General features: G+C 43.6%; 1 long non-coding RNA gene across 1 annotated transcript in view; it reads right to left on the bottom strand.

The window, feature by feature from the left end:
- Positions 1-1032: 1032 nt before the first annotated feature.
- Positions 1033-10013, bottom strand: part of LOC111970641 (uncharacterized) — a 12897-nt gene continuing 3916 nt past the window's right edge. The window contains exons 3-6 of the long non-coding RNA XR_002878141.2: positions 9067-9185; positions 3248-3329; positions 1393-1446; positions 1033-1232 (exon numbers count right to left, since the gene is read on the bottom strand). This is a non-coding gene — a long non-coding RNA (uncharacterized lncRNA). The remainder of the gene's footprint in view (positions 1233-1392; positions 1447-3247; positions 3330-9066; positions 9186-10013) is intronic.

Genomic DNA, 10013 nt, shown 5'->3' with positions numbered 1-10013 from the left:
CTATGTGTGGAGCCATGTTTGTTGACATACAATGCATTCTGGGTTTCACGTAATCATCTTTCGGACCAAAGCTGTTATAACAAAATGAGGTAAGGGTTCACTCATTTTTTGAGAACTTCAGGAAGTGAATGGTGGGATGTGAACGATGGTAGACGACACACCCCTTCAACATGCATACTATAAACAGACCAAACTCATCTTGTCTTCTATTATCTTTGGTTTCTGTGAGGGAAAAAAGCATGTCTGCGCGCTGAAACTAATCATCGTCGGATTACTTTCGATTTCTAGAAAGTGTTTTACTCAATTATTTAGATCAATGGTGAGCTCACCCGTGATGTGATTAATTATACATAGTAATTGCTATTAGCTAATTCATATTCTAGTTTATGTCAGCCGAGAGTTAGAAAATATGACCGCTTGTGTTGCGTCAATCTTTCCTCAGTTAGCGCTAGGACAACTGTAGCCTACATTTTTCCGATTTGGATGATTGTGTTATGCTATAAATACTTTTGTGAATATGTGAACATTGCATCCAAAAATAAACTGCTCACATTCTGGACATAACTTTGTAAGGACTGTGTTTGTGTAAATAGGTTCTGAAAAAAGTGTGGCCAGCTCAAATGCTGATTGTTGCGTCATTTGAAACTGGATGTTCTAAATAAGCGTTCTAATCACACGGGGTGTGATCGTACGCTGCAGGGACCACTGTAGAACGATCACACCCGTGTGATGGTATGTGTGAAAGGGTTAAATTCTCTGACAACAGCTCTGGTGGACATTCCCGACAGTCAGGATGCCAATTGCACGCTCCCTCAAAACATGAGACATCTGTGTCATTGTGTTGTGTGACAAAACTGCACATTTTAGAGTGGCCTTTTATTGTCCCCAGCACAAGGTGCACTTGTGTAATGATCATTTTGTTTAATCAGCTTCTTGATATGCCACACCTGTCAGGTGGATGGATTATCTTGGCAATGGAGAAATGCTCACTAAAAGTGATGTAAACAAATTTTGTAAACAGATTTTTGTGCGTATGGAACATTTCTGGGATCTTTTATTTCACCTCATGAAACATGTTACCAACACTTTACATGTTGCATTTATATTTTTGTTCAGTATATGTTTTCCCCTTTCTCTAATCACCATTATTTAATTATTTTGTGTTGTTGTTGATCTCACTTCGCTTTAGCATCCGTGGCCTTGTCATAAATGCTATAATATCTTATCTGAATCTGAAAGAGAGAAGACCAAGAAAGAAAGAGACAAAGAGAGGGGATGAGAGATATAGAAGACCGACAGAGAAGACAGAAAGCGTGAGAGAGACAGTAAATGAACGTGTCTGTACCTTCATAAAGTGAGCATAGTCAATGACGCATGCATAGGCGCTGGTACCTGAAATGATCACCTTGGGCCGGAAGAGACGGTGTCAGTGAGTCATATGGCAGGCTGGTGAGAGGGAGGAAAGGAGAGAGGGCAAGAGAGATGGAGGGCAAGTGTGAGAGATGGAGGGAGAAAGGGATGAACAAGTACGTAAACACCTGTTAGAGACTGAAGCTTTACAGCTAAATGAGGGAGTGAGAAACCTATGCATACAGGCAGAATGCACTGAAAAGGTATACGTTTCTCCATATCGGTCCCATTCAATTGTCATCAACCCCAAAGCTTTGCACCCACAGCTTCTTAAGGACAGGGAAACCTGCTTCATTTAGACAGAGGAATAATCTCCCATCTCTAGATCCCTCCTCACTCCATCAAGGTGGTCTCACACACACACACACACACACACACACACACACACACACACACACACACACACACACACATCAACCACAAAACACTGCACAGACACACAACACACACCATTCACACACACACACACACACCGCCCCTCACTACATCAAGGTAAAGATCATTTTGAGGATGGAGGACAGAGAGAATAGGACAAAGTGGTGTGAGTGAGAGAGTAGGATAGAGTGATCCCCGCCGGCCGGCATGTTAATTTCCTATTATCTCTCCTACAGTGGGGTCCTGCCCATTCATCCATCACACAGACACACACGCAGAGTAGAGGAGACACACACACCATTGATCACATCCCCATCACAACACACACGGATAGACACACACACACACACACAAACTTTGCACACACACACACTGGAGCGCACACACACACACACACACCAAATCCTTGATCAGCACAACACACTACATTGATCACCTGCAGTGATTCCCCTAAGATTTTTTTCAGCAGAGATGGCAAAGGTAGCACTGTAGGGAGATGAGGAAGGAGCAGTGGCTGTGGGTCTCATTCGCGCCCCTGCTCGCTACAAATGTAAGTAGTAACTCGTCACTCTGATATTAAAGGGATATTGTGGGATTTTGGATATTAAGCCTTTTTTTCTACTTATCTAGACTCAGATGAATTCATGGATACCATTTGTATGTCTCTGTGTGCAATTCGAAGGAAGTTGAAAGTAGTTACGCGAGCCATTGCTAACTACTAGTGTTACCAACATGACTGGAAGTCTACAGGAACAGCCTGTCATTGCAGTAACACTAGTTAGCAACTTCCTTCAAACTGCATGCAGAAGCATAAAAATGATATCCAAAAGTTCATCTGACTCTGAGTAAGTAAAAAAAAAAGGGCTAAATGGCCAAAATCTCACACATCTCTGCAGAAATATTAAACAAAAAATGTGCAACGGTGGCCCGCCGGCAGTAAAAAAAATAATAGGGGAAACACTAACCTGAACACTACACGGGCCAGAAGAACAGTTATCAGGAAAATATCAGGAATGGATACAAACCAGTAAGTGCTCAATGACACAGAACGAAGTACAGCACTGACCAATATGAACCAGTAAAATAGATCTAACAGGGCAGAGTAGGATATCTATGATTATCTACTGTTACTGCCTATTATATTATATCAGTGACGAGTAGCATTTATAGTAGTAATACTGCGACCACAGATGAGGAGAAGTAAGGCCATGAATGTTCCCCACTAGCGTAGCAGACGTGAGCAGTGAGGGTGCGAGGGTGTATAGATCAGAGAGTGTGGACACTGGACAGGGTTACATTAGGGCTCTCAATTCATATAGGAGGAAAGGATCCAAGGTCCCTTCCCTCAGACCTTCTCCTCCAAAGGGAAGGAGGTGAGATGAGAGGACACAAGCAATCGAGGAAAGGCAAATTGAGAAAAACCTAGTAACCTGGGGTGGGGGTAGAGAGGGTCTCTACTTACATTGAGCTTGTAGGGCAGGGACTCAAAATAGATGGAGGTAGCAGAGATCCTGTTCGTGTCAGACATGTAACCATGGGTCAGACTGCAGAAGGACCACAACGACAACGTGTTAGGCAACATGACATTAGGTTGTTTGGTATACATTTACATAACATGTTGTAACTTACAATAAATGTAATATATGCACAGTATTTTTTTCTTCATATATGTTTTTCTTCATATATTCTTCAAATATGGAACACACTATGACAGTAAAATATACTGAGTTAGTGGCAGTCAGTGTACCACGTTTCAGGTAAGACCCAAATGCAGACTGTGTAGAAGTAACAATGTTTATTACAGCAACAGGGGCAGGCAAACGACAGGTCAAGGCAAACGGGGGTCGATAATCCAGAATGGTGGGGCCAAGGAACAGGACGGCAGGCAGGCTCAGGGGCAGGCAGAGTAGTCAGGCAGGCGGGCTCAGAGTCAAGACAGGCAGGGGTCAAAACCAGGAGGGTGAGAAAAGAGAGACTGGGGAAAAGCAGGAGCTGAGACAAAGCGCTGGTTGACTTAACCCACAAGATGAACTGGCAACAGACAAACAGAGAACACAGGTATGAGTACCCAGGGGATAATGGGGAAGATGGGCGACACCTGTAGCAGGGTGGAGACAAGCACAAGGACAGGTGAAACAGATCAGGGCGTGACACAGTGACTTGGTGAGAGAGAGATTGAGAAAGTGAGAGAACAAGATAGAAATGGAGACCGAGAGATAAAGTATGAGATCATGTAGCAACAGTCATTAAAATTGTTAAAAGGTTTAAAATATAATTCTGGTAAATGCAACAGTTGGATACAAATACTCCAAACATTTGGGAAAAAATGTATCCATCATATATTGACTGAATTATAACTAGAGATGCACGATATACCGGTGAAGATATCGGAATCGGACGATATTAGCTAAAAATGCCAACATCGACATCGGGCCGATGTCTAGTTTAACGCCGATGTGCAAAACCGATGTCAAAGCTGACGTGCATACCTGTATAACGTAGGTACATGACGTAATGACACCACGTACAATGTTGCACTACACGTGCAACACAGCATTCCTAACCTAGCCCACAATGTCTGCTGTGTGGATCGAGCAGTTAACAAGTCGAGCTGCCATTTCAACGGCATTTGAGAACATGTTTGAAACTTGGAAACATGAACACACTAGCTAGCTCCATTCGAACAACTGACTCGAGAAATAAGCTCATCAACTGCGCCTGCAGCAGACATGATACCCTCTGTCATGGCATTGAAACGGCTGCTCAACAAAACTGCCGAAACAGGCTGTGAACAAGCGATTCGGTGGCATTCTCTCTTTACTGTGTCACCACCATGCTCGATGCTATGTACAAGGTCCGCTAATCCGATTCACTCAAGAAACAGGGTTTATGTGAAATGTTACATACACAGCACTTACATGCTGACCAGACCGGACACGTCGCGTGCGCGAGCGTCGCAAAGTAAATTTTGAAATCCATGTTATTCAATTATTGCACCCACACTGCTTGTGCGCGCTAACGAGCGTCTGCGACGCCAAGGGCTAAAATAGAAGTCATTCCTATTTCTGACGCAGATCGCGCTGAAAGTCCTGCCTCTCCCATCTCCTCATTGGTTTATACAAGTAGGTACCCACGTGCCATCTCCTCATTGGTTATACCCACGTGGGTGATTGAAAGACGAACTTTGTTGCCGGTTGTCATGGTAATACTATGAAAGTTTAGATGCGATCACCATATAAGTTCAAAGATGAGAAAGCCTGGAAGGAGGAGAGATGACTAGAAACGATTCGATTGGCCGTTTTATGTGTGGAATAAATGTCGGAGTAGAAGACCTTATGCATTTCAGGTAAAATAACAACTCAATGTTTATATCCCAGGACAAATTAGCTAGCAACAGCAAGCTAGCTAAATAGGACAAATTAACGTTAGCTAGCAAGCGCAAGCTAACTAGCTAAATTGCCATACATGTTTAATGCTTTTCGACCTGTCCCCAAATTAATGTCATTGGTTCAGAGTTTGTTTTGATATTTTAACCTGCGTGTCATGATCGCGTTTGGTGTGGGGGGGCAAAATACATTTATGCATGATAGCGCACGCGAGCAGGCGGTTTGGGTTCCGTGTTAGGAAGAGAGGCCACAGACAAGCAGAGCTGAAACTTCACTGCTTGACATGTATGATGAAATCCTGGTAGAGAATGACACGATTGCACAAATGAACAATGAACTAGCACAGCAAGTAAGTGAAAGTAATAGGTTTTGATTTTGTTTTACTGGTAATGGGGACATATGTAAATGCCAACAAAATAACTTTTTGGTCAGTGTGGTGTGTATGTGTGTGTGACCTTTATTTAACTAGTCAAGTCAGTTAAGAACAAATTATTATTTACAATGACGGCCTACCCTGGCCAAACCCGGACAACGCTGGGCCAATTGTGTGCCGCCCTATAGGACTCCTAATCATGGCCGGATGTGATACAGCATGGAATCGAACCAGGGACTGTAGTGACGCCTCTTGCACTGAGATGCAGTGCCTTAGACCGCTGCGTCCATGTGTGTGTGTTAACTATTTAACTGTACTAGAACGCTTAAAAGGCCGCTAAAATGTTAAATATCGGTATCGTTTTTTTGGTAAGGAAAATATCGGATATCGGTATCGGACAAAAATGTCATATCGGTGCATCACTAATTATACAACATTGGCATGGACAAATAATTAATGGAGTTCAGGCAATTTGGTGGGAATTCAGGTAATCAATTTATTGTAAAATGTCACCATTTTTATTATGCACTCATATACAGTACCAGTCAAACAGTTGAACACACCTACTCATTCCAGGGTTTTGCTTTATTTTTACATTGTATAAATAATAGTAAAGATATCAAAACTAGGAAATAACACATATGGAATAGTGTAGTAACCAACAAAGGGTTAAACAAATCAAAATATGTGTTAATATTTGAGATTCTTCAAAGTAGCCACCCTTTGCCTTGTTGACAGCTTTGCACGCTCTTCTCATTCTGGAATGAATTGCAATTAACAGTTGTGCCTTGTTAAAAGTTAATTTGTGGAATTTCTTTCCTTCTTAATTCATGCGTTTGAGCCAATCAGTTGTGTTGTGACAAGGCAGGGGTGGTATACAGAAGATAGCCCTATTTGGTAAAATACCAAGTCTATATTATGGCAAGAACAGGTCAAATAAGCAAAGAGAAACGACAGTCCAGCATTACTTTAAGACATGAAGGTCAGTCAATCCGGAAAATTTCAAGAATGTTCAAGTTTCTTCAAGTGCAGTCACAAAAACCATCAAGCGCTATGATGAAACTGGCTCTCATGAGGACCGCCACAGGAAAGGAAGACCCAGAGTTACCTCTGCTCTAGAGGATAAGTTCATTAGAGTTAACTGCACCTCAGATTGCAGCCCAAATATATGCTTCACAGAGTTCAAGTAACAGACACATCTCAACATCAACTGGAGACTGAGTGAATCAGGCCTTCGTGGTCGAGTTGCTGCAAAGAAACCACTACTAAAGGACACCAATAATAAGAAGAGACTTGCTTGGGCCAAGAAACACAAGCAATGGACATTAGACCGGTGGAAATCTGTCCTGTGGTCTGATGAGTCCAAATTTGCAATTTTTGGTTACAACTGCCGTATCTTTGTGAGACGCAAAATAGGTGAGCGGATGATCTCCGCATGTGTGGTTCCCACCGTGAAGCATGGAGGAGGAGGTGTGAAAGTGTGCGGGTGCTTTGCTGGTGACACTGTCAGTGATTTATTTAGAATTCAAGGCACACTTAACCAGCATGGCTACCACAGCATTCTGCAGCGATACGCCATCCCATCTGGTTTGCGTTTTGTGGGACTATTGTTTTTCAACAGGACAATGACTCAACACACCTACAGGCTGTGTAAGGGCTATTTGACCAAGAAGGAGAGTGATGGAGTGTAGCATCAGATGACCAGGTGTCAGAGCAGCTGTCAGAGCAGCTTACCGATCATTGCACCTGTACACATCCTATTTGTAAATAGCCCACCCAACTATCTCATCCCCATATTGTCATTTATTTTTTGTTCCTTTGCACCCCAGTATCTCTACTTGCACATTCATCTTCTGCATATCTATCACTCCAGTGTTTAATTGCTTAATTGTAATTATTACGCCCCTATGGCCTATTTATTGCCTTACCTCCCTAATCTTACTACATTTGCACACACTGTATATAGACTTTTCTATTGTGTTAATGACTGTATGTTTATTTATCCCATGTGTAACTCTGTGTTGTTTGTGTCGCACTGCTTTGCTTTATCTTGGCCAGGTCGCAGGTGTAAATTAGAACTTGTTCTCAACTGGCCTACCTGGTTAAATAAAGGTAAAATAAAATAAAATGAAAATTATAAAATAGATTAAAATGCTTTTTTCCCTAATTTATATACACACACAATACCCAAAATTACCCTTTTTTTTATGTTTGCAAATTTATTACAAAAATAGAAAACTGAAATATCACATTTACGTTAGTATTCAGTATTTTGTTGAAGCACCTTGGGTATGACGCTACAAGCTTGGCACACCTGTATTTGGGGAGTTTCTCCCATTCTTCTCTGCAGATCCTCTCAAACGCTGTCAGGTGGGATGGGGAGTGTCGCTGCACAGCTATTTTCAGGTCTCTCCAGAGATGTTCGATCGGGTTCAAGTCCGGGCTCTGGCTAGGCCACTGAAAGACATTCAGAGACTTGTCCCGAAGCCGCTCCTGCGTTGTCTTGGCTGTGTGCTTAGGGTCATTGTCTTGTTGGAAGGTGAACTTTCTCCCCAGTCTGAGGTCCTGAGCGCGGTTTTCATCAAGGATCTCTTTGTACTTTGCTCCATTCATCTTTCCCCTCTATCCTGACTAGTCTCCCAGTCCCTGCCGATGAAAAACATTCCCACAGTAGGATGCTGCCACCACCATGCTTCACAATAGGGATGGTGCCAGATTTCCTCCAGACGTGACGCTTAGCATTCAGGCCAAAGAGTTCAATCTTGGTTTCATCAGACCAGAGAATCTTGTTTCTCATGTTCTGAGAGTCCTTTAGGTGCCTTTTTGGCAAACTCCAAGCGGGCTGTCATGTGCCTTTTACTGAGGAGTGGCTTCCGTCTGGCCACTCTACCATAAAGGCCTGATTGGTGGAGTGCTGCAGAGATGGTTGTCTTTCTGGAAGTTTCTCCCATTTCAACAGAACTCTGGAGCTCTGTCAGAGACCATCGGGTTCTTGGTCACCTCCCTGACCAAGGCCCTTCTCCCCCGATTGCTCACTTTGGTCGGTCGGCCAGCTCTAGGGAGAGACTCGGTGGTTCCAAACTTCTTCCATTTAAGAATGATGAAGGCCACTGTGTTCTTGGGGACCTTCAATGCTACAGAAATGTTTTTGTACCTTTCCCCAGATCTGTGCCTTGACACAATCCTGTCTCGGAGCTCTATGGTCAATTCCTTCGACCTCATGGCTTGGTTTTTGCTCTGACATGTTTATGGGAATTGGGTGAAAAGGTGTTTACAGTAGGTGTGTGTGTTTGGGTGTGCGTGTGTAGGAGGTGGGAGGGGACCAGGGGACAGAGTATATTCTGTCCATCTGTTAGTCATTCAATCTGACAATTCCAGTAATTTCATTTCATTACGTAGTAAATGCAGTGGACCGTCTGGGGACTGAAATAATGGAGAGGGAGAAACATAATGCCTGCCAAAAATGTGAAAAACACAAATAATTAACAAAAAAAAAACTGCTTTACACCACTGTTCTGTTACCTCAACTAGTGCCTAGTCCTACAGTATCCACAGTCTTGCCTCCTGCCTGGGTACCCCTCTGAGTACTTGTTGTTGAGGCAGGATCCCTGGGCCTCGAGAGCAGCCAGTCTGCAGAAGTTCTGTAGGGAGGAGAGAAAAACCAGAAGAAACATGCACGTCAGGATCAGATCAATGCAGGAGACAGAAGGACAAGACCTTGTTAAATTAAAAACTGCTAAGTGATTAGCAGAAATCTCCCCTGGAGCCAGTAGCAATCATTACAATATCGAACTCAGTCTTCATACACTTATCTACAACAACGAAAAAGAAAAGGGCGAAAAAGCACAACCACTTCTATAAGCGGTGGCACTGTTTCTCCTCCTAGTCACCTGGCTCGGTTGCCCCCCCGCCTAAGAGAGCTTGGGTTCTATTGACAGTTTTGGTGGTAGAGGGCCTGGATAATACTTTGATCGCCTTTGGGCCCCGCATGGAAAATAGAGTAGGGGGAAGACTAAGCGGTGGTAATGCACCGTGTAACGTTTAATCAGAATTCTGAACACCCTCACAGTTTTTTGCCAGTGGTGCTAGTGGGGAATCCTAGGCCTGCTATAACCACCATAACTACAGTGTCAGCTCCCACCCATGGAGAGCGAGGGGACTGTAAGCACTATTCAGTGTCATGGAGGTGACAGGGGACAGACAGGCACCTCAGTGTGGCATTCTGACACTCCCAGCCCAGATTATCACAGCGCCTGTCGGGTGTCAGGCCACGCTCTGCCACACACACACACACTCGCTGATACACACACGTCTGGCACAGGGGCCTCCCTATAGGGTTGTATGCTAATGCCTCTCAGACCTCCACTAGAGAAGGATATGAGAGATAACATAAAGGCTCAGGTAATAGCTTACACACACACACACACACACACACACACACACACACACACACACACACACACACACAC

This window comes from Salvelinus sp. IW2-2015, linkage group LG11 (genome assembly GCF_002910315.2).
Source record: "Salvelinus sp. IW2-2015 linkage group LG11, ASM291031v2, whole genome shotgun sequence".
Classification (NCBI taxonomy): domain Eukaryota; kingdom Metazoa; phylum Chordata; class Actinopteri; order Salmoniformes; family Salmonidae; genus Salvelinus; species Salvelinus sp. IW2-2015.
Note: the sequence above shows the minus strand (reverse complement) of the source record. Positions and strands in the feature narration are given on the sequence as shown.